Source organism: Onychostruthus taczanowskii, unplaced genomic scaffold (assembly GCF_017590055.1).
Source record: "Onychostruthus taczanowskii isolate IOZ18803 unplaced genomic scaffold, ASM1759005v1 scaffold65, whole genome shotgun sequence".
Classification (NCBI taxonomy): Eukaryota; Metazoa; Chordata; class Aves; order Passeriformes; family Passeridae; genus Onychostruthus; species Onychostruthus taczanowskii.
The window spans coordinates 5,955,192-5,980,798 of NW_024504233.1; positions in this window are offsets into that span (position 1 = coordinate 5,955,192).

Here is a 25,607-nt window from a genome sequence, read left to right on the forward strand (position 1 = left end):
AAAGGAATCAGGCATTTTTTATGAGTTGGAAAAAACCTACAGGAAAGAGGTTTTTAGGCATTTTCTGTTGCAGTTAACCTCTGCAGGGAGGTTGGCACGTTGCATCCCTCTGACTGCCATGGTAACTATTGTCACATAAAGTGTATAAATAAAATGTGTAAATAAAAATCTCAGATTCATGTCCCAAATGTGAAAAGAGATTTTTGTATTAGAAACAAAGCTGGTGTAAATCAGCTCATGCTTTCTATCACTGATATCAACAGAGTTGGCTGATTTTATCAAAGACCATTAATGCCAGTTGTAAAAAGACAACTTGGAAAAAAACCCTAAAATTCCTCACAAATAGTGTTCTAATTTCTAAAATACTATTACATAGTTCTAAAATAAATGGAGTTTACAGTGACCTCAGGAGGATCCAGCTAGAGTCAGCACAGACTGCTCAGTCCGGGGCCTCAAGAATTAACAAGACCTCCAAGGTCTTGTTAGGACTGAATCTCAGATATCAGCTTGGATTAGAAAGGATCTCATATCCACTAAACATTTCTTCTTCCCTAAAGATCACAAACAGCACGTGACTTATGTAGGATGCTCAGTTCATTTCTGATTGTTGCTGGAAAAATGCTGATTTAGTACATATTAAATATATATATATATATATATATATATATATATAGTGGTGGGCTAGAAATTGTGCATCTCTGCATTTTATGAATGTATTTGTCATTCAGCAAATACATTCTGTACTTTGGCAGATCAATATTTGAATTACTGTGGAGTAAAGAGAGGTGCGGTTTGGTGGGGTTCTTTTTTCATTTGTTTGCTCGGGAGTTCTGAGAGGAGTTTTTGGGTTTTTTTCCCTTGGTTTTGTAAGCCTCTTTTTTTTTTTTTTTTTTTTTTTTTTTTTTTCCCCTTACAAGCTAAATCAAAATTGTATGTAATTCGTGGAGTTTTCTTATTGAAAGAGCAAGCACAACAAACTGTGACAAAGAGAACAAAGATGCCAGCTGTATGTTCAGCAAAAAAATATTGAGGGCTGCATTTGGAATCCCAGATTTACCTGAAGCACCAGGTCTCAAATTAACAGGACTGGAAATTCTTAATGCACCGTGTCAGTCAAAGTATCATTTCTTCATGGAGGCAAACAGTGAAAATCTGCTGGCTCTTTCTGGCTTTAGGAAGCCAGAAAACATTTTTATTTTTTTTACCTTCTTCTTGTACAGAATAGAAAAAAATATTCTGTTTTGGTATGGCATGAATGTATTGGGCATTTTATCTAAACCACATGAGAGTTCTGGTCCAAGGCATCTTTGTACTTGGGCTTGCACCCTAAATGCCTGAGTTGAAGAACTGGAAAGGTTTGGATATCATAAGTTAAAACTGCTAAATAAAACAGTTTTGAACAGTTAGAAAAGAGTAGAAAAACATGTTGACCTTCTTGCTTAATGCTCTTTGGACCTCTCCTTTGACCTCTTTAACAGCCCAATCACTTCCAGCTTTTCCACAAGTAGTTGTGGAAAAGTTTAGTGCCTGCTGGGCTCACAGGTGAGAGTTACCTGACAGCTCTGATCTCTGGCAGTTTAATCTGGGGTTTGGAGTCTTTGTTAGAGGCCTTACCAGAACCAGAAGCAGTTTTTGGGGCTGTTTTCCATTAAGAACTCAAATAATGCTGTGTGGATTGTGTGCCTCCACACTCAGGAGCTCCACACTGCAGAATTTCCACCTTCTGCAAGCCCACTCCTGGCTGAAAAAATCAATATCCAAGGCAGGTATTGGCTCCAAAGAAATCAGACCATCAAATGGCCTCTCCTGCTTCCTTCAGGAAGAATGTCAGGAGCACAACCGAGGCAGGTTTTGATTTTTGGAGCTTTCTGTTGCTTGAGCGGTTTTAAAGTAACAAATCAACCCCTCTTATTTATGGGCAGAACCAAATTACATCAAGAGTCCATAAATGTATGGCTTCCTGCCAGCTGGAATACTCTGCAGCATGCCAGCTATGCCTAGGAAGGAAACACTATTAGCTTCTAGTTTTTTGGGGTTTTTTTTTCTTTTTGTTCAGTTTCTTTACCAAACCTTCAGCAGATTTTTTTTTAATCTGTTTTAATACCATATGCAAGCTGTCACTAGAAACAAAAATCTCCTTCAGATTTTTAGCCTGATAGCTCTGTATTTTTTGACATCTGTAATATCTTTGCCTGAAATAAACATGAGCAACTGTGTTTTTCACTTTAGAATGGAAATACTACTCAATTAGAAAGGCCTTGTGGCAACTGGCTCAGTCTTAGCAAGAATGCATTTCATGAAGAAGCACGTGTCTAACAAGATGTTGAAGAACAGCTTTATAATTACACATGATTAGTAGTGAATCTGGCTTCAAAATTACATTTGTGGTAAAACCCCAGTGTTCTGAATTCATCCTAAATAAATTCTGCTGCTGGTTATGTACAAAAAGGGGTGGGGGGGGGGGGGTTTCACAGGAAAGCCCAGTAGAAGTAAGGGTATAACTAAGTAGTAGAGTCAGAAAGAAAAGTGGGAAAGAAAACAAGATGCCAATTTCTATTTCCTAAAGCCCCAGAGATTGCTCCTCTCCTGTCCCTCAGCTCTCATGTCAGTCCCAAATCCATAATAAAGGGAAGATGAATCCCTCACCCTTCCAGCCCACTTGTTGTCAGCAGAATGTTTAATTTCATCTGCTCTCTTGAGAAGCTTTAAGCTGCCTCTAGAATTGTTAGGCTTGAGTTTGAGCCCCTTTGAGCCCAACAGCTTCAAGCGCTCTGGTTCATTGTGGGAACCTGAGATATATTTCTGCCAAAGGGAAAGGCAGCAGAGGAATTTGGGTGGGCTGAAATTTTATGGATTTTTGTGTCTTTTTTTTTATGTTTTTCACATTTGTTTTCTTTTTCCAGCTAATTAGAAAGAAGAATATTTGAAGGAGAAAAGTCGTCAACATATTCTTCAAAAGGTATTTTATCACAGAGAAACATGGCTTAGCTACTTTGAAAACTACACATTGTCAAGCTCTCCCAAAGTAGTCCAGAGCCTAAGAAGAAAAACACAAATACCAGCAGATTTTTCCAAATTAACAGTTTTATGCTTTATACAAAAATGTATGTAAAGGTTCTGAAAGGTGAGAAAAATCACATCAAAGCAGCATTCCCTTCCAAATCATAAAAAATGTACATTCTCAGGAGAAATAGATCAAGTTACTGAATTTCAATGAATTTAATGATAGGCACCAGCTGAAGACAAGGAAGTTAAGAATGCATATTCAATAATATTTCCTGATAAGTTTTGCTGGGAATACCACTGACAGTATGTATATAAATATCTACATAAAAAATAAAATAAATTTAAAAATAAAATAGGTATAAAATATATAAAAATATAAAATTATATTTTATATATAAAAATATATAAACAATATATAAAATTCCTATATTATGCCATCTTCTGTATTTGTCTCTGTCTTTTCTATATAGAACCTACATTATGTAAAATAAAACAAAAGTTCAGATTTGGTAGAAAACTGTGCTGGTTTAGGGACAAACTTCCAAATCAAAATTTATCTTTTCACTTCATTATTATGTTCCTATATAATACATATTTTATATATATATATATATATATATATATTATATAATATAACATATAATAGTACTTAGATGATATTTTTACATGCAGGAAGAGAGGAAATATTTTATTTTTCTTATTTTGCAGCTAAATACTGGTATTAATCTGCATTAGTTACTGTACATTCCTAAATGAGCAGTTTAGGATGATCAAAGCAGCCCATATGGCTGACCAGATCCTGCCATCAGCTTCACCAAAGCAGCTTTGCTGAAGCACATGGAATTAGCTGAGATTTACACAAGTATAACAGAATCAATTAACTCAGACCTCAGTTTTCAGATAGCTAATTGGAGATATATATGCAGCGATAAAAAATGTTAATTATTGTGGAATAATGTACTGCAGAGAAATGGTTTCTTCTTTCATTCATTATTTTTATTTCCTTAGAGATCATTCCCTGGACTTTCTTTACCTTAATTACAGCTTTTCAAGGCTGGTGCAGCCAGCTTTAGAATTTATGTTTATCTATTCCAGTCTACTTATGTAGCATAATGTTACACTTACACATTGAAATTTAGGGAACTCTGCTCTCACTGAGGTTATTTCACTCCCTGACACAAAATCTCCCTACAGTGGAGTGGAGTTTGCTTTTTGTTGGGTTTTTGTTTTTTTTTTTTTTTTTTTTTTTTGCTTTTAAAGATATATGATCTGTGTAGAAAAAAAAAAAGTTTAAAAAATATGAAGAAGAGTCTGGAAAAAATCTATATAAATGGGACTATTTTAAAGCTGTTTGAGTCCTAAGTTGTAACAAAGCAGACAACGTATTCTTCCAAGACATTGTGAGAAATTAAGGTAGAAAGGATAATGTGAAGATATTGGTTTTCTTTAAAGTGTGTGTATAAATATATATATATAAATACACAAGTGACTCTGTTTAGGAACTCCTAAAAGCAGGCACTGGACTCTATTTTCCTGCAATTTACCCAGCAGCAGTCAGGGTTTGACAGGAGGGCAGAGCTGGGTGTGAGCAGCGGTTCTGCTCTGACTCATTATTTATCTACTTATTGACAGCCAGGAGGACTCAGGGAAGTTAAAGCCCTTTAAGAAAAAAAAAATTCCAGTGAAAATAAATTATTTCTCCAGTTCAGGGGGTTGCAGATGATTTTTGATGTTGTGTAGGATGTCATAGAATGTTCAGAGTTGAAAGGGGCTCAAGAGAATCGTTGAGTCCAAGTTCTGCCCCTGCACAAAATTTTAGGATCACAGGTCTTCAGAGGAATCCCAGAGATCCCCATCCCCAGTTTGTTGCAAATAGCTCCCCCAACTTGGAAACAACCTGGGCCAGATGGAAAATCCTAGCTTATCAAGAAATGTGGTGGCATTCTCACACGGCTTTTGAAAGCGTTGTGTTCCTTCTGCTTTGGAGAGCTCCCTGTTTCACGGACCCCCTGAGAGGATGGACAGCAATAAAGCCAGTGAGGTGCATCCAGTTAAAAAATAATTTAAATGAAAAAAAAAAAAAAAAAAAAAAAAGAGACAATTTATCCCAGGAACCTGTTCCAAGTAGAAAAACAAAGCTGTGCATGTTGTGAGGCACTGAGGAACTCTTGGAAAACTCCCCCTGAGATAATTCATGTTGCCCCAGACTTGGAATTTACATTTCAGGGGAGAAATGTGCAGAATTACATAGAATTACACAGCCCAAAAATCTTTCCTTTTTAGTCATGGCACTCATTACATCGCATTAAATTTGCAAGCACCAATCTAAAGGAATTCTTTTACTCCAAAAGGTACTCAGTTTCCACTGGACATTTCTTTTGAAGTTAATTTTTCTTTTCACATGACACCCCTAGCATTTTATAGAATTTTTGAGAATAAAATATATTACTTAGAAATGGATTGTAATTTTTAGTTATCTCCAGAAATTATTTCATCAATAATTAAAATAATGGGTGCATAAAGCTTATGCTACCTTTACGGCCAAAGGTATCAATTCCTTCACAGATATTACAATTCCACTAGTTTAGTTTGTTTATTTGCTCAGGTTTAGTAATCTTGATTATGGTTTTAAATATGTCAATATTTTGATTTTGGAACTTAGGAGTTATATTCTGCATGGTAGGATACTAAACACAAATAGCCTTGTACCTTTTCCATTAAATGAACTCTTATTTTAGCTGCTGAGGGTTGTTGGTTTGCAATTTTTAAAGCAATAAAAGTTGACTTGTTAATATAACCTGAGGTGGATTTACCAGGTGTCCTTCATGCCTCTGTCTCACTCTCCCTTCTAAACAAGATGGGGGAGAAAATATAACAAAAAAACTTGTCAGTCTAGATAACAACAGGGAGATTTTTCATAAATTACCATACAGGCAAAACAGCTCAAATTAGGGAATAATAATTTAATTTATTGCTAATTAATAACAGAGTAGCATAGTGAGAAACAGCCAAAAAATGTAATACTCAACTTTGTCATGTAAGTCCAGTACAGACCATTAATTGGTGGCAAGACAATATTTGGGAGCTGTGGTGTTCCCCAACATTTCCACTTGTCTCATTCTTATATTTTGCAGTTTTATCAGAGACAAATAATTTATTCAAAACTATCAGTGAAAATAGTGTTGATGTTATGGGTGGACAAGGAAATGGACAAGAAGAGAGTTGAAGGAGCCCAGGGTGATATAAGGACCTAGAACAGGACTACAACAGGACTAAAACTGTGACTAAAACAGGAACATAATGCATGACTCTTGCACAGCAATAATTTCCTGTAATAAGAGAATTTCCTATAATGAGGGAATAATTTCCTGTAACAAGAGAAATGCTTCCATGAGTCAGAAACAAGGCCCAATCCTTACACATAGGATTTTCACAAATTATTAAAGCAGTTTTAGTGTCAGATTTTGCAGTTAGGCTGGGATGACTCTGACAACAGCCAAGACAGATTTTTATGTCCTTTTTTTTCTCTCCATTGAGCAGTAGAACTCTGTGGGGGGAAAAAGCATGACAGCACCACAAAAATAATATTGCAAAGACTTTTGTGAGTTTTTTTTTCTCAACATCTGATGAAACCAAAGTGAATGTCATCATATTGTGTAGGTGACTATGCATCCCACAAGGAAACCCAAATGTTTTCATTTTCAAGTGAGTGTTTCATAGTCACGCAGCTTTTACTAATGCCACATGAAAATGGGATGACTGTTAGAAGGATTCCTGTGCTCTCCATAAACATTCCAACAACAGGATAAATTTCAGAAAATCTTCAGAATATCCTAGTTCTAAGAATAAAGACAACTACAAAAATTTAGGGATACTTGGGGGTTTTTGTTGCTTTTGTTTGTTTGTTTTTAGCTCTCCTTGTCATTAGGGTTTTTTTTCAAAATGATTCTGTCTTTTTAGGTACACATGAGAAAAGAGTCAAATTTGTTCTTTTGTCTTTTTAATTTTCTTACAAAGTTCTGAGTGCCCTGGAGACAATCTGCAGCATTGATCTAGGGCAGGTTAACAGCAATATTTAAACTTTTCTGTCATTAATCTGTGACAACACGAAAATGATATTTCAACATCATGAGTAAGAAACAGCCAGGATTTCTGCAGTTTTACTTCCTCCTGGGTAGATGTTTGTTTCTCAGAAGAGACTGTTTCTTTCTCTGCCTCATGGAATTCATCTCCTGAGTAACCATAAGTAGAGACATGAGAGAACCCTCCTCAGGGCTTGACATTGACTGAAACTTTTAGTTATAAACTAAATCCCAATTTACAGCTGCTGGTTTGTCTGCAGTTGTTTAAAATACTCATTAACACCACTAAAACTTGCTGAGACTAAGTTGAATGGATTTGACTATACAGCTAACATTCCTCAAAAAATGTTTTTTGAAGGTGTAATGAATTACTTTGTTCTCTCATTAGATGACTGGAATTTTGGGGACTACTCTTTCTCCTGCAAAATACATTAAAAATGTCATTATTACAAAAGCCAAGCAAGTTCCAAAATCTACAATAGATGGATTTTGTCTTTTTCAGAAGAGGCAAACCTCTTCTGAACCCACCTTCCCAGTTGGTCTTCTTCAGAAGCTGCCACAAAGATAAAGCATTGCAGAGCTGAGGGGAAAAAATGGTTCTACAGCACAAAGACGAGCAGAGGAGTTTCTGGAGCCCATCAAACCAAATATCACCTCTCACTGCTGTGGTGGCCCTGAGGTACAGGAGTCCTCTCTTTAAGGTCAGGAAGTTTGTTCAGCACAACTCTAGTATCCTACCCAGTGTGCATATTGTTAGGGAAAGAGGAGCTATTTCATATTAGACTGAATTTTTCTGGCTGTAGTGAAAGGTTTTTCTGATTGTTCCAGGCAGTTGTATCCAAAACACCTTTAAAAAAGAAAGAAAAATAATTACCTTTCAACCCAAAGTCATAAGGCAATTAAGTTGTTGTGAAAGGCCACCCCTTTCTTGGAGAATATTTTCTCCAATAATTATGTTGGCTAGGATTTGAATGAGGCTGAAACATCCAAGCAGGACATCAAGCATTTCCAAATATACTTTCTGCTTTAAAAATGCTGAATGCACAGGATGGGGTTACTGAGTTGTGATGCTTCTTTGCACAATAAAAATAATTCAAAATAAAAATGAATTTCAAAAAATATCAAAACCACAAACCAGAATAAACCATGAGCACAATGTGATGGTAAGAGGGAGTGTTCATTTTCAGGGTCATCCCCTTGTGTGACCCTGGCTCTGGATTGCATTCCACAAGTCCCAGACAGGAGGCTGGAGCCAGGCCAGGCTCTGCTCCCAGGGAACAAGGGGCAGCAGCAAATGACCTCAAGTTGCTCCAGAGGAGGTTTAGATTGGCCATCAAGACAAAATCTTTCACGGCACAGGCTGCTGAGGGCAGTGGCAGTGGAGTGCCTGACCGTGGAATTGTTCAGAAGACGTGGATGTGGCACTTGGGGACATGATCTGGTGGAGATCCTGATGGTGCCACATTGCCAGCTGGGCTTGATGATCTCAGAGGTCTTCTCCAAACATAGCAATTCCATGATTCCATCACCACCAGACACGAATTCATGCATCAGAAATGCACTTTGGTTTCCCCATTCTACCCTGACCATTTGACTCTTTGGGGCTGGGAACAGATCAATTCCAGCCCTCTGGAGCAGAGCAAACTTCCCAGGTTTTAGCAGACTTTCTTTGGAAGTCAGGAGAGTGAGTTGCTCTGAGGACAATCAGCTCTAGCTAAATCTCCTGTCAGCAGCAGCACTGCAATATTGTGCTTGGCTTTTCCAGTTAAGCAGATTGCAGCACTGATGGGAGATAATGTGATTATCTTGGTTACATATTTCTTAGCAGTAGTGAAGCCCAGAAAGAAATGGCAGGAGAGAACTGGATAATAAATGTAAATAATGGAAGAGCCTTAAATATAAGGCATTCTTTAGATCAAATATTAATAATCACACGTCTCCAACAATGAATGAATGTGCTTGTTATTAAGTCCATTTTCTAAATGAAGCTACTTATATTTGAGGATGCAGTCTACATTCCTCAGCTTTGATCAAACTTATCTCCCAGCAATTAAATTAACAGTGTCCTACTTTTTTGATTCTAAGCACTCCAAACCTTTTTTTATTACAAAGAGGTCTGTTGACATCATAGCTCATGGGATTGTTTGTCTTACTCAATTAGAGGAAAACAGGGCAGTTCTACCCACAACTGAGGATTATTCTTTCTCCACAGAAATGTACTGAGGGTACATTCATCATAGCAGTATCATTAGATTAAGAGTAGACTTCTGAAAAGTCTGTTTTTCAGGATCGTACCACAGCTAAACCAAACAATTATCAATCATTTCCTCAGTGCAGACTGAGCTGTTTCTCATGTTCTATTCAGATGTGTCTCATGCTGCACCTTCCCCAGCCAAATGCTTTACTTTCCCAACATGTAGAAACTGCTTCTGCACATGAGCCAGAAGACAAAATTGCTGAAGGCTGACAAATTGCAGTTCCAGAGGAGTTTCAAGAAAATAATGGCTGTGATTGGTACTGATGTAGGTCTGGATTCTGGAGGTAGGGATAAGAAAATTCTATTGACCTAAGCTTTAGTACTCTTAAAAACTCAACAGTGATTTCAGTCTACTCTTTAGAATACACCTCAGAAATATTTTAGTAGGCCTGGGTCAGAACTAAAACCTTCTTGTGGCCAAGCCAAAGGGGTTTAACTAATCTGAACATAAAGGTTGCAAGAAGCAAGGTTGTCAATAAGTAACTCTCACTTTCAAATCACATTACCAGCAGTAGGAGAAGCTCAGCTCTGCAGGAGATGCAGGACAGTGAGAAGATGTTAATTTGTTTCACAGCTGTGATGGTAGCTGGAGAAATATGGTTATTCCTTCTTTACAGCTGGGTCGGGTTCACACAACAAGGACTGGATTACCCCACATTTGCTGTAAGATACCAAGAGGGAAGGACCACATGAATTCAGGCCACTTCCCATTCCTATGCTGAGTTTTCCAGTGAAGGATCCCTGTTTTCTGTGCCCTGCTTGCTACACTGGAATGGTTTCCCATGAAGCCATATATAAACTCCTATCCCTCCTCAAGGATTCCCATGGATTCCTGAAGGAAAACGATCTGCCATGTCTGTGGACACAGCCATTAGAGATCAGGCTGGTTGTGATGGTTTGTAACACCAAACACCCTGGATTTCCTGAAGGAACACAATTCAGGATGTCTGTGGCCTGAGGAGGAGCAGCTGGGTCCAAAACAGAGCAAGGAATTATTGTGACTTTTAAACCATGTCATCATAAACATCCAGCAATTCCAGGGATGTCTCTGCAATCATCCCAGACCTGTGAGGACTGTTTGCTTGAGTTAGTTTTACTTTACCGTGGCTTTTTACCTGGGACAGAGGAAAGGCCAAAGAGGACACAAAGCAAGGGACCAATCCATTAACAGTGGACTGAAAGAAAAAACAACTAAGCATAATTTTGCTTATTTCATTCAACTAGTGACTAGATTCTGGGAAAATGCATGGATCAGCTCCATCTATTAATTTTTTTATTACTTCATTATTGGTCTCTTCCCTTATGATGGTATTCAAGGTCCTACCTGTGGGGATGAGGGCACTGTCCTGAACAACCAGCCCATGTTTCTGCCGGATCTACGCTAGGCTGGTTAGATTGCTGTGCATTGCCTCAGGGTTGCTCTCAGCTTTAAAGATCAGCCACATGATTTTCTGAAGCACAGAAGGGAGAAAATGGAAACAGCAATGTCTTCAGGAGCTTGCCATTATGGAAGTAGTAAGGTCAACTTGCCTTTCCTTGACAAAGCATAAAATGGTTATTCATTAAAAATTAGAAATCAGTAGAACCTTAATGAAAGATTAACTTTCTTATAATTAAAAGCATCTCAATATTTTAATCTTTCATATGTCTGTTGCTTGCTTAATGAAAAATTGATATTTTGAACAACATGTCTAATAATACTTCTGTGGATGTTCAGATTAATTTAACTGAACTCAGAGTGAAAACTAATTGATTGTATGCAGTGACAATGTTATTTTTCAAAAACATTTAAAAAAAGAAAAGGAAGAAAAAAGAGGCATTTAGAATAACAGTCACATCTCATTTATGCCTTTGAAAATCTTTCTGCCAAACCCCAAAGTGCCATTTTAGCTAACTGCTAGATGTAATTCAGGACAAAAAAAAATGCTTTGTGTTGGGTATGGCAGGAATCTTGACATTTGTCTAGGAAAATAATTAGCCTGGAAATACTTCTAATAGCAATATTAATTGCCTCCCAGGGGCAAGTGTCAGCTGTAGTGGGATAGGAGGAGGACAGAGCAGAGTAAAAGCTCCTTCCTCAGAGGAACTGATTCCCAATTCCTTCCCTTCCTGCTGTTTCTGTGCCAATCCTGGAATGTGGCCACAGGTCAGGGGAGAACTCCACAGCTTTCAGAGCAAGTACATCACTGGGAGGCTTTTTTCCTGTTTTGCCTCAAACACTTTTTTTCATTTTGAAAATTTTCTGTGGCACTAGGAGATGCATAAACTCTTTTGGTTTTTTTGGATTAGGATATGGCCTGAAAGCTTTTTTGTTTAATCCTCACCTTTTCTATTTCACACATGACACTAGTATGAGAGGCTCTTTTCATTTGTCACAGTCCAGGCTCTTTGAAAGTGGACTCGAACTTGCTTTTTTGGGCTGAGCATCAACTGAATGCAGCCATTTCACAAAAGAGCAAAGAATGGGAACTTCATAAGTGCTCCCATATAGCTAAAACCTACAAATTTCTTACACAGAAACATTGCCACTGACTTCAGAAATCTCAGCCAAATTAAAGGTGAATGAGGGCAGAGAAATTGAGGCCATTGAAAAATTCATGTAATTTTAAAGCTGAAAACTCAGGTTTCTTTTTAAACTACCTAGACTAGTAGAACGATATTTCTTTTGAAATAATAGCAATAGATACCACTGCAGAATCAAAATTTTAAAATCTGAAAATGATTCCTATGAACTTTTTCACCAAAATTATTCTTTTCCTTCTTTTCACTATTTTCAGAAAATGGGATCTGTTTCTCAAAAACGAGTTACAGAGTCACAAGAAAATACTGGTACTTCAAGGAAATATTCTGTCCAAATGAAAAGTTTTGAGCATTTGGACTTTTTTCCCAGGAAGATATGTATTTTTAAAATTACTTCAAATTTGAAGGAGAGGTAGTTGGAAAACTCACACTTCTCCATAAGAGAATGCATAGAATAGGATTTTCTCTGCTGTATAATGCTGATAAGAACCTGTCATTTTGTACTTCTGAATTAAGAAATAGTCTCTCAAAACAGTGATGGAAAAGATTTCATAAAAGATGTGTGTATCCCTGCTCTTCCAGACATCATAAAGCAGGGAATCAGTTTTTACAAAAGCAGTTTATGCTGTTAGCTTCTGTTTTGAAAGCCAGTGAGAGATCACACATGAGAGTTTGCAGTGGTCTAAAGTTCAGTCTTGTTGTATTGCATTTCTTCCCTTTCTAGGACTAATTAAGATGATGCTCCTGCCTTCTATTGCAAAGCAACATGAAAAAAATGTGGCAAGTTATTAATATTGCTGTCTCAGATGAGGATTCTCCCTGTACAAGTCAGGCAAGATAAATAGGACAGTGCTTAATAAACAGAGATAACAGGAAAGAATTTGTTCCTGCGCTCCCTGGTGAGCAGGGGACGTGTCACCCTACACAACGTGAGGGTGTCCATTGAGACAGGGAGACAAAAACCAGCTTCTCTTTCCCCTGCTTTTTTCCCCTTGGTGTAACATTCCAGCTCAAATTTTCATCCTCTGGATATCTGTAGGGAGAAAATTCCAAAAGCCAGAGCTCCAGGAGGGTTTGGACAATGCTCCCAGGGATGCACAGGGTGGGGTTGTTGGGGTGTCTGGGCAGGGACAGGGGTTGCACTCCATGATCCCTGTGGGTCCCTTCCAGCTCAGGATGTTCCATGATTGAATGGAGATGTCCTTGGGGTCTCCTGTCCTCTTCCCAAAGAAAGCAAAAATGCTATAAAGGAAGCTCTGGTTTTCTTCCCAGCTCATTTCTTGCCACGCATGATTGCTGGATGCAGCGGCAAAGTCCACCAGAGGATGTCGATGTCTGGAGTGAAATCCCTGGGATTGGCTTTGGCCCCACATTGCTGAACCAGCAGGTGTAAAGCTGGTGTGAGACCAAAGAGAAGCTGATGCTCCTGCCCTGGTTTGGTTTTTCTCTCTTGGCCAGGTTTTCCTTACAATTCCAGAGGTACAACTCCATATTTAGAGAAAGGTTATTTGTTTCTCTCTGTAGTAGTTCTGAGCTTTGCCTTGGCCATTTACCTCTCTAAATTCCAGGCTCCATATCTGAGTCACTGTGATCTTCCCTGAAAAATGATCCCTTGGGTGCCCCACTTCAAATCCAGCTTGAAGTGAAAAACCTCCAGAGGTTTCGTTAGAAAGGAAACAACAAAAGCAATGAAAACACTAAGCCAGAATTGTTTTGCTAAACAATTTTATTTATGTTCCTCTAGATAATACACAGTATCACAATATAGTAATTCTTGTGTGAAACTGTAACTTGATTTTTAAACCACAGGTCACCGTCTGTCTCAAAGATCTCAAAAGATAAAACTGTGATTTCATTAACTTGATGTTACCAGTGAATGATTTGTCAGAGGATTAAACTGAATCCAGCTGCATTTCTCTGGCTGAAATAAACATTTTCAAGTCACAGTTAAGAAGGATGTTAGTCAGAGATCCTGGCACTGCAGAGATCCCAACACCACAATAATCACAGACCCCCAAACCTGCAGTAATGACAGAACCCACCCAGCCCTAGAAACAAGCCCTGTATTGCTAAGAAAGACAGATGTGGGATGAGACAGGGGCTGAACACAGCTGCCCTGGCACACAAATCACACCCCTTTTGTCAGGGACCAAGTTTCTCCAAGTCACATCCAGATTGACCCTGAATATTCCTAAGGATGGGGTATCCAAATTTTCCCTTGGCAACCAGTTCCAGTGTCTCACACACTCACCAATATCTTCCTTCTGTCCAATTCACATCTACCCTCTTTCATTTTAAACCAAGGGAAGACTAAATTCTCAGTGATAACCCTGCAGTCCCCCTTAGTCACTTCTGCTCACAGGGATGAACGATTCCTCCTTATTGCTGTAGAATTTTTCTGAAATACAAAGTTTGAGCTCAGTACTTGGCACAGAAAATATGCCTCAATTGTGTATTCATCTGATAGCAGAATGATGTCTTTGTGAAATGTACAATTTTGGAAATTGGACAGCTTGCCGTTATAATTTTCCACCCTCAGTACAACTGACTTAAAATTGTTTTCCGCCATACTTCTGTTGATTGTCCTCACACAAAGAATTAGCAATCATCAATCACAGCTTTCAGAAACAAGGACCAAGCCCTAATCCAAGAAAATATGCAATATTATATAATTTTTTCTTTTTTGAAAGCAGTCTTGGAGATGTAAGCACCACATACCAGTGAGAACTGTGCCATTCCAGACTTCCAGGTTTTTGTTTAATCCCACCTTTCTCCTTACTACGTGCAGTAGTCTAGGTGAGGAATACTCCTTCAGTCAAATTAAAAAGAAAAAATAACCAGCTGGCACTGGAGGACAGATTAAACAAATCATTAATTTTAGGGTCATCAAAGTATGTGCCCATTTTTCACCAACACAGTGCATACGTGAGCAGGAAATTCAAATTACATCATCAGCAAAGCTTGAGTTTAATTTATTCATTACTTCTTCCACCAAAGGTTCTCAGTAATTCATGAGCAATTGCATATGTCTTCTTGTATATATCAGTTGTATACGGCCATCAACTATAAATTAGCTACATGTCTGACCTGAATATTTAAAAGTTAAATGGAAAATGAGATATATTCGCTCACAACTTGCTCTTACTCTGCCAGCCTACACCTGCTGTTTGTAATTTTTTGGTTAACAGGTACACACTCCCACAAAAATCCCATCCAGGAAGAGGAGAAAGTGGGAAGGAGGGGGGAGTGTGGGAAACAGCTCTGTGGGTACCAAGATAAGAAGGAAAGAAGGAGGGGCTCAGCTGAAGTTGAGCTTTGCTGAAGGGGTATGGGGAAGGTGCTCTTTTAATTTTGTCCTTGTTACTACCCAAGCCTATCTTAATTCATAATTACATAATTAATAATTAAATAAATTATATAAATTAAATAACATCATTAATTAATGTACAATTCCATAATTATTATTAAGGAATAGCTAATTTAATTGATCATTTGCCCAGACTGGACCTGTTTTGCCTACGATGGTAATTGGTAAGGGATCTTGGTGTCTTGATGTCAGCCAGGACTTTCACATCCCACTTCTTCCTATTTTTCTCCTCTTGTCCCAGGACCCTGTGATCCAGTTGACAGCAGCTCCACAGCCCTGGGGAAACAGGATACTGTCTCCCACTGCAAGTGCTTGGCTTGCCCATTGGAAACCTCTAAGCTGCTACTGTAGTCCTAAGAAATAAAAATATTGTGGTCCTGAGAAATGCTGAGCCCAGTTTGGCTTGTAACAGTTCTTTAAATTAACTGGAATTCAATGTGTAAAATGTTAAACACCCTTTAAAACCCACAACTGTGTTTTAACTGAGAAAATATAAACAAAGTGAGTTGTTCTGTCCTCGAATATGAACCTAGAAGAGACCCTGAGGCTTCATCTGCTTCACCACGAGGTTCAGTCTTCCTTATGCTAAGGGCCTGTCATTTGCTGTTCTGCAATCTGCCTTTGGCTTCCAGCTCTGGTAACTTCTGTCAATTATTTTTATGGCAAAGTTATTTCAAAGTCTCTATGGAAATATTTTTCTCTTTTTTTCTTCTCATGCTGTGGTTTTTGTGCTGCTCATGATGCAGCATCTGCCAGTCCTGATACTGTTGTTCGTTATGGTGTGTTTCCATGAGAAGAACGAGTTGCCTGAAAATCACCTCACATTTTCTCCTGCTTCCCTTATCCATTAATTTGTTAAAAATTTCCCTTTTTTTTGCCCTTTCCAAAGAAGAAACTATTGCACTAGGCAGTCTATTGTCTCACTGCTTCATCAGTTTGAGCTTTTCCACACTTTTCTTTCTACCTCATTATGTCTTCACCTGTTTGGTTTGTCCTGGCTCATGACAGGAATAGAAAACCACTTTTTCATTTCCATTTTCAACAGTAATGGACAGAAAGTAACTTTGTGTTTTAAGTGGAACATCACATTTGACACCTAAAAGAACCAACAAATATCTTCAAAACTTACCATGAAATGTGGCCTCTGGCAAACTGATAACCCACTTTCTGTCTTTCACTTGGATTTTAGTACCTCCAGCATTAAGAGAACCAGAGATAAAGAATTTCTGAGTTTTGTAGTGGCATAAAAAAAGATTAAAACCTGACCATTACCATGATGATAAAATGAGAACTATCAGAAAGATATTAATTAAAATATGTTAATAATACACAACTTATTAATCTCTTTATATCCAAATAATATAAAATGTTACAAATACTATGACATCGTAGTCACCTGATAGGTACTGTTATTTTTATAACATCATTCTCGCAACACTGCCAGCACATTTGGATAACAAATTGACCGAATTAATTTAATTGATCAGACTAAACCCAGAGTTTCCATTTCAACAAAGCACTTTGGCACTCCCTGGAGGTGTTCAAGAAATGACTGGCCGTGGCATTAATGCTGTGGTTTATTTGAGGCACTGGTAATGGGCCAAAGGTTGGATTCCATGATCTTGGAGGCTTTTTCCAACCATAACGATCCTATGATTCTATCTGATATAAAAAATTCGTTCCCTAACAAAACAAAAAGGTACCTAAAGTATGTGGTTTATTCTTGCTGAAGATGGTCAGCATTGAATGTTAAACAGTGCAATGAGGTCAGCCTGTCTCGTTGATACCTTATTGAATTAAGGACAAAGTGGTTTAGAAGTCAGAAGCTTTGAAAGTCTCCACACAAAGTAATTTCTGCCATGGAGACTTCAGGGAAGAGGAAAGCCCACCATCCAACATGTTTACAAGGGGACTAGGCTGCCAAACTGAACTAAAGGATAGGGAACCAGTCAGCCTTTACAGGGACTGGGGTTTACAGGGTTAATTCTGTGGCTGCAGCTTTAGCATCCAGCGATGAACAGTTCAGAGTGGAATTTCCAATGGCTGGTTAATACAGTCCAAAATCTGGCATAACTATTCTAACCTTAATTTGATAAAATTAAATCCTGACCCTTCATTGTAGCTTCAGTATGAAATGATGGAGAACATGGACACAAATTAAATGTGAGCCTTTGGGGCAAAATTAATAAAACTGAAATTCATATCCTTCTAAGGGCAGTTGTCAATTTTATCCTTCTGCCAATCCAGACTTCTAAATCTTTCTCTAATTGAGGCAAAACCTTCATCTGCAGTTTTTATGAGGTAGGAAAAAGAGAATGAGAATTTCATATTTAGAAATTATATTACATAGAGAGTAAACTGACTTTGGATTCACACATTTTCTGATTTATAAAGCATATTAGTCTCTGCAATATTGAATTTCACAGGAAAAGAAAACATTCTGAGTTAGTATAGTCATTCCCTCTCTGAGAATAATGTTGCTGCATTCAACATGCACATCTTTCTTAAACTTCCACAATAATAAACCAATGGCTTTCCTCATTTCCCAGTTCTTTGTTGTATTGTCTTTTTGGCTGGTAGTTTTTTAATACAGTTTCAGAATTTCACATAGTGTGATATTCACAGGGAACATAAACTGATATTGCCCTGTGACTTGAACTGCAAAAATGTACCAAATAACTGCAAATCTCATTCTGAATTTGCTAATATATTTTATTGACTCCCAGGAAATAGACTTATGCTAGGAAATAAATTTCCTCACAGCCCAAAATATAATGTCTCCTATTAGATGTGATGCCATAGCATTTATACAGAGGAGGGTAAGAAATCCATAAAACAAACCAGAAAAGGGTGCCCAGTTTTTCAAGTGAAGGTCTGTGAGTTGTTTAATTTTTAACTTTCATGGACTGAGGCTGGCAAGGGAGATGAGAGGCAGCAGGTCTTGCTGGCTGAGGTCATTCAGAGCTCCTCCGCACAGAAGAAAGAACATTAGGTTTGGCTCTGGAGAAGCGAGTCTGAGAATTAAAAATGCTCAGAGTCCCTGCCTGAGTGAGAGAGAAAAGACAAATGTCTGGATTCTCTGATCTCTTTCCATATTGCTACCTAGTAACTGATGGGTTGTGCCTGACCATCTCTCCTCCCTGACTAGAAAGGACATTTTCTAGGATCATTTTCTGTACCCCGTTGTTTGAAAAGACAGGTGTCTGCTAAGGAAGGCAAGAGCCTTCCTTGAAATGGAAAATGTAAAACCCCCCTCTCTGAATTGTTGTAATTTTAAAATTAAGGGGCTCTCAGGCAAAAATATGGGAATAAGAGTTCTTTATTAGGGAAGAAAATTAAAATTAAAAAAAATTAAAAAGCACTACTACAAAACAACACTGCCAGAGTCAGTTTAGGAGCTTACGCCCTGTGTGTCAGGGTGGTGGCACAGTCCCATCCCATGGGGGCTCAGCCCTCCTGCAGTGCCAGCTGTGGTTCTGCTGGAGCAGGGATCCTGCACAAGGCTGGAGTTTTCCTCTGGAGCTCCAGGGCTGCTGGAGATGGGCCTGCTCTTCCTCTGGGAATGCAGGGCAGAAGAAAGCTGCTCCTCTGGGAATGCAGTGGGCAAAGGCTGCTGTGCTGTTCCAGGCTCAGATTGTATCCAGGTAGGAATGCTTGGCTCCTCCCCTGGGCAGAGCACCTCCCAGTGGGATGATGGAATTTTATCAGCCATGCAGGGACACTTCCTGGGCATGAACAGAAGATAATTAATAATTAATGGCCCAGGAACAGCAGAGATCTCCTGGAGGGAGGATTGGCTGTGGAAGAGATAAAGAAACCTGCCCAATGAACAGAGGATAGCTGCCCCACCTCTGACAGATGGGGACAGAACACACACCCAGCTCCACCTTTCAGCTTGAGACATCTGTGCCCTGGGACCCAAAGCTCTGCCTGCAGAAGATTGTCTGGGCTTCTGTGTGGAAGTTCTGAGGATTGTCACCTTGACAGGGACGATCAATTCAATACTGAACATGGTGGCAACACAAATTATGAACTGTGTGACAAAGAAATCACAACTGTGACATCAATATTGGTTTGTTCTTTATCTCTTCACCCCTAAGAAGTTCCTGAGGAATATCTTAAATTTCAAAATTTTCATGGGTTTTTGTCAATGACTGAACACAAATATGGTCATATGCTCTAGAGGTTTAATATACCTGCCTTTGAAGTCACCTATAAACCTTCATTATAGTGAGTATTGATCAGTTGTTCACACACCCATATAGAGCAGACATGATTTGCACTCTGTAAAAGTGTGCAACTAAGCAGTGAGTTTCATTAATTAATGATCCTTTACCATTGAGAATTATGTTCTTTTTTTCTTTTTTTTTTTTTTTTTTAATATTTGAAAGAGGGGTGGAGGATTTATCTCTCCATGTAATTAGAATAAAGTTTATTTGGTTCCCAGATTGCTATTCCTTGGTGATCTATATTGAACCTGTTGCCCATCTTCATCCATTCAATCACAAAAAATGTTTTCTCTGGAAATGCAGCTTATTGCCAGGTGTGATGGAACTTCCAGTTGAGAAAATAAAGCTTAAAATAATATGAAAATTTACTTCCCTTCATCTGTTAAACCCAATGGTCTGATTAAAGATATAATGAATGGCATGAAGAGAGAGGGGAAAATATTCAGTCTCTAACACATAAAGCAGTAAAACTCTTTGCTTTGCAGTCTAGATATTTCTTTTCTAACTGTAAGAACTGAATTAATGTATTGAGGAAAAAAATAAGGATATAAACAGAAGATGAATTTATGAGCAAAGTTCCTGTTTGTTCCTTTATCAGACCATTGGTTTGACTGAAATGTAAATGTACATGGGTGGCTACACTTGGCATTCACTGATCCTCTGGTTCATGACCATTTGCATCTCACTTTTCTGAAAATGTGGAGACAATAATTAAAAAACTTCTAATGGGCTTTATTTTGTATGTTTTTTTAAATTGTATATTCCCATGTAGGTGTGAATATATATAAAATATGTATACATATGTATATGTATATAAATATGTATATATATATGTGTGTGTGTGCATATATACATTTATATAGCTACATACATATATATATGTCTATAAAACAAGAATTCCCTCAAATCTGTTATTTACTAGGAGTTCATAGGACATGACATCTCATCTTCAGCTTCATAACACATTTTGCTTTGCCAAGAGCTTTCAATGTGTTCCCTGTCTAAGTACCAGAACACTTTTTGGCAGTAGAAATTGGGATGAAACACTGCAGTGGTCGTGGCATATGATAATCTTCCAACTGTTCACAAATGTATTTTCAAAGCAGCTTCTGCTGGACTAACCGCTCAGGATGGAAGAGCTGTAGAGCACAGAGCCGTACAGCAGCAACTAATGATGAGTAGGGATGGACAGGCTGAATTTGGGATGGATGAAGGTGTAAAAAATGTAATCATCCACTTTTCCAAATTACACCTTCTTTTCAAAATACTCATCAACAGGAAAGGTGGCAGAAAACTGGAGGAAAAAGAAAATTAACATGTGAGGTAAATGGTTATTTTTAATCTCCTCAATCATAAGCTGCTCCAATTATTCAAAATTCAAATCCTTGCCTACACAAATACTTAAGGCATGCTCTCCATGGAAAGCCTAAGTCACATATATTAACCAGGCTGCTTGGGTCTTCTGCTCATGAATTTTTCTTCATGGGACATTATAATTCATATTTTTACATGTAATGTCTGCTCAAACAAGTTAATGTCGTTATGTCATGTACCACCCTTTTTTTATAGAAAATTCCAGTTACTCAGTCAAAACTACAACAAACACATCTGACCAATGCTGAACTAATTTTATGGGCAGTGGAGCAAAATGTAAAATTGGTTAAGTAAGGAGATTATGAGATTCCTGTTGTGGCAGTGATCAACTAATACAACATGGGTGGAATGTAGGAAAACAGAGATAGTGATGAAGGTAATCTCACCCCTAAGGAGTTACAGCTGTGCTAATTATCAAGAATTAGGAACAGGCCTGCCCTTAATAGGCCACAGCTGGATCCAATTAGGATAGGTGTTGTAAAAGAATAAGTTAACTGGTCAAAAAATTAGATGGAGTTTATTGGCTGTGCTGAGAAGGAGGAGTCAGCGTTGTGAGGAGCTGCCCATGAGACATCACCAAGAAGGTATGAAACCTTTGCAATAAGATGGCAACATCCTGTGAGTCAAGTTTTCTTTGATATCTCTTTTGAAAATGATAAATGTTGCTTCTTTTTAAACCCTTAGTTTCTGAAACCCAAAGTGGGTATTTGAAGGATGAGAAGGTTTAATATTTTTGTTTAGTTATGTAATTTAGCTCAGCAAATACTAAGTATATTGATTATTTAATGACACATGCTCTCTACTAACTATCTAAACAGAAATCTTTTCCATTCCAGATGGAAGCGGATGCACATAGCTATGCTCTATACCATAAGATTTAAGTACAATTAAAACTTACAGCAATTTGCAGGTTTCAGACTAAACTTCCTATGTGTAGTTCCTATTAAAGGATTTCTCCCCATTTCAAAGAACTTTAGACTATTAAAATTTCCCAGCAGGTAATGTCTAATTAAGCTGCTATTCTTCTAGATGAATGTCTCCTGAATAAATAATATACCATGTTCAAATGTGCTTTCTTTTTAAATTGGAAGTGTAGGTGTGAGTGTCATATTAGTAACAAAAGCATTGCTTTCCATGCAGCTTAAATTCTCCTCTCCTTCCTGGGCTCCATAAGCAGCTGGCTGAAGCCACAAGAGACTTTTTACCTGTTTGGGAAGCTTTTGCACTTGTCAGGGTGTTCTGTAAAATGTCTGCACTGTACAGTATTTGCACTGTGCATTTTACATTTAAATGTCTCTGCTAAAAGGTGTGATCACACTTGCAATTATATTCTCTACCTTCCTGAGCACACCTGCCCTGCCAACCTTTTGAAATGTCACACTCTGAAACAAGTAATACAGAACATTTAGGCTGATTCCTCTGTTATGAGATAGTATGTATTTGTTATTGGAAATGCTGGACTGAGGTTTTTTTTTCCTAGTTTTATAATGTTAAAATCATTTTTGTCCCTATAGCCACCAGTAATTGAAATATCTCTTCTCAGACAGGGAGCCCAAACTATGGCTAATACAGCCAGTCACACTAGGATTAATTTTTAGGGTGTCATAAAATTGCAAGGAAACAACTGGTCTTGCATTCATTAAGATATTTTTTCCATCTTTAGTGATTTTAGTGTTGTGAAAGTGTGGGATCTCTTGAATGCATCATATATGACGAGTGAGGAACTTTCTACCTTTGATATTTCTGATCACAAGTTCAGTTTCCATATTGATTGTTACAACACGGACACGTGGGCTCTGCCTCTTTAAAGCAATGAATTTTGTTATTTTGATGTTTAATTGCTTAGCTATGTCCTTTTATACACCTAAAGCCCTCCAGCAAACAGGTTGTAGAAGGGAAACCTGCAAAGACTTGCTTTAAAATGAGGTATTATTTTTCTGTTAGCTTTTCTTAAATAAGTCCAGCACTTAGATGGACAGGTTTTCTTTATCCTTTTAAAGTGCTCATTAAATGGAAAGCACAATTATAGCTGATTATTTACAACCATCAGCACCAGTTCATCTCAGCTTTCTCACGATCTCATTAGGCTCCCTGGATTTTTTTGAAACTCTAGATAATAATATAAATAAAAGATATTTGTTCATTTAGAAGCCTGCTACCTTCATCAGTCTTTATTCACAGAGTTTAATGTGTTTAAAGGGAACTGTCAGCTGTGCCAACCATACACATTTTGTTATTTTCTTTTTCCCCATTTCTAACTAAGTTTAAAACAGTGAACATTGAACAAATTGGAAGACTGAAGCAAGCTTATTATATTTTCAGTGTTTTATCTTGGGTTTTGTGCAAGTGTTATACAGACAATAAAATTCAATACCACCATGATCACGTTAGATACTGTCAAAGGAACAAAATCCATCTGAATAAATGGAATTTCTGCAGTCGACCTGCACTCCAGTAGTACCTTGCTGAAAAAATGGATGGAGTATTTGGTAGCAGAAAAGGTCACCGTGTGCCAAATTATAATCTAACCCCAGAAAAAATAGGGATCTCTTTAGGGTTTGGGTGAAAAATTGTTCAATATAACAATTTTTCAATGCTTGATAATTTGCTTCAGCATAATGCTAATAATAGCATGAGTACATACAACTAGTAATTATAAATTATATAATTATAAAAGAAATAGAGGTATGGAACACATAGAAATACCCATTCGGGGCATTGACAAATGTCTGTGGAGTTTGCCTTTAGCTGGACATAACACAAAAAAATATTTTTAACTTTTGGAAAGGGAAAATGTTATATTGAGGAAGTGGCTGGAAAGGGAATCATCAGCAACTGCCTTTAATGACCTCAAGAGGATAACAGCATGTCAAACACAGAAAAATACAATATTTTTGCTCTCATGAAGCTATTTATGACTGCAGAAATATATTTTGTGTTGCCATTGTTGTAGAAGGAAAGTCATTAAGGCAACACAGCTACAGGGAAGGTGCCAAGTGAAAAGCTGCTGCTTGCAATTACCAGCTCCATAAAAGCACTGGCCCACATTCCTTGCCCTTACCAGTTTGAAGCAGCTGAAGCAGAAATAAGGAAAAAACAGAATGGGAGATATGCTTTTTATACGTTCTATGTGCTTTTGTTGCACTTGTGTGTGTATATTTTTATTTACTTACACCTCTATATCCACACACAGACATAATTTCTATGTGCAAGAAAACTTTCAATAAAAACATCTTCTATCCCAGAGCTGACATAAAACTTAATTTCTGAAGGCATCTTCCTGATATACTGTGTAGCAGGGAAGAGATGTCATTATTTTGCCCACACACCATTTGGATTTTGGGTGAATTTATCCTAGTACCCCTAACTGACAAAACTCATAAACACTTAACTTGCTTCTTCTAAGATAAAATAAACAAGTGTTTAGCTTGCATTTACAGTAATAAGTAAATAATTTCTATTATGTAAACTATCATAAATAAAATTAAATTAAATTTTGGGGCTTGGTTCTGGCCTCCCAAATTGATAACTGGCTCTGGATGACCAGTTTTTTCACTTCCAAAACAGATTATCCATCAGAAGTTTCACCATACTCATTGCTAGAGACTAACCCAGATTACCAAAAACCATTTTAAATTCTATTTCAGCTGAAATTCATAAATGTCTTTGAAGGAAAATTTCTGTAGCTCTTGTTGGAATGTGACAGGGAAACATGTCTTTTTTAAAGTTTTCTAACTGTACAGAGAATCTCTAATGCACAGAAGGATTACTTGGGAGGCAGATAAGGAGGCAGTAATCAGCTGTAATAACACCACTACTGTGTTTTTCTTACCTATTCCTCCTTTGCACAAGTTATTCCAATTCTGTTTTGCTTGCTGTCAGTATTGGAGCATCTGCTCTTTTTCCTGCATTATTTGTTTGCTGCTTTAAAATGATGTTTCCTGGTACAAAATCAGGGTTGGTTTGGGATTTTTTTGTTTTTTTTGTTTTTTTGTTTTTTTGGTTTTTTTTCAAAATCAGGGTTGGTTTGGGGTTTTTTTTGTTTTTTTTTGTTTTTTTTTGTTTTTTTTTGTTTTTTTTTGTTTTTTTTTGTTTTTTTTTGTTTTTTTTTTTTTTTTTTTTTTTTTTCCCTAGTGGTACAAGTTGGAAATGTTTTGCTGGCAGTTGGTCCTGATCCTTAACCTGTCCATTCCTTGCCATTTTTTAAATCTTATTTCACATTTTATTCTCAATATCTCTACTAAATTTCAGTAGGAGACAAAAAAATAATTCCTGTAGTTAGTCTTTCTGCCTCACACTTATTTTCTGTTCCATTTATCTTGTGTGTAACACAGGAGGAAGATCTGAGTGGAAAGATTTCCTGCTTTATATTCATTAATGCCACTGTCATCAGTGGTAATTTTCTGCAGAAACTCAAGGACTTCACTTTTTGGAGCTACACACACTTTGCTGCCTTCAAATGAGTTTCCATCCATGACAGAACGAAGGTCAGGGAAAGATATTGGCAGTGCAGTGTCTGAAGGATGGCTTCAATTTTCCAGAGCTGTTGCCACAAGTGGTGGCTACTTGGCCAACGCCTGACAGTTCTAATGGACATGGAAAACAAATGGTTCTTTCCTTGTTTCTGTTTTCACAACAGGACAGAGCAGAAGCTCATTGCAGAGGCAGAGTGGAAAGGTCACTTGTGCTGCGGTTGCTGTCAGGAGGAGTGCTGTCAAAACTGAGATGTTTCTCTGAGCTCTAACGCTGAGGGTCGACAGCACGAGCTCCAG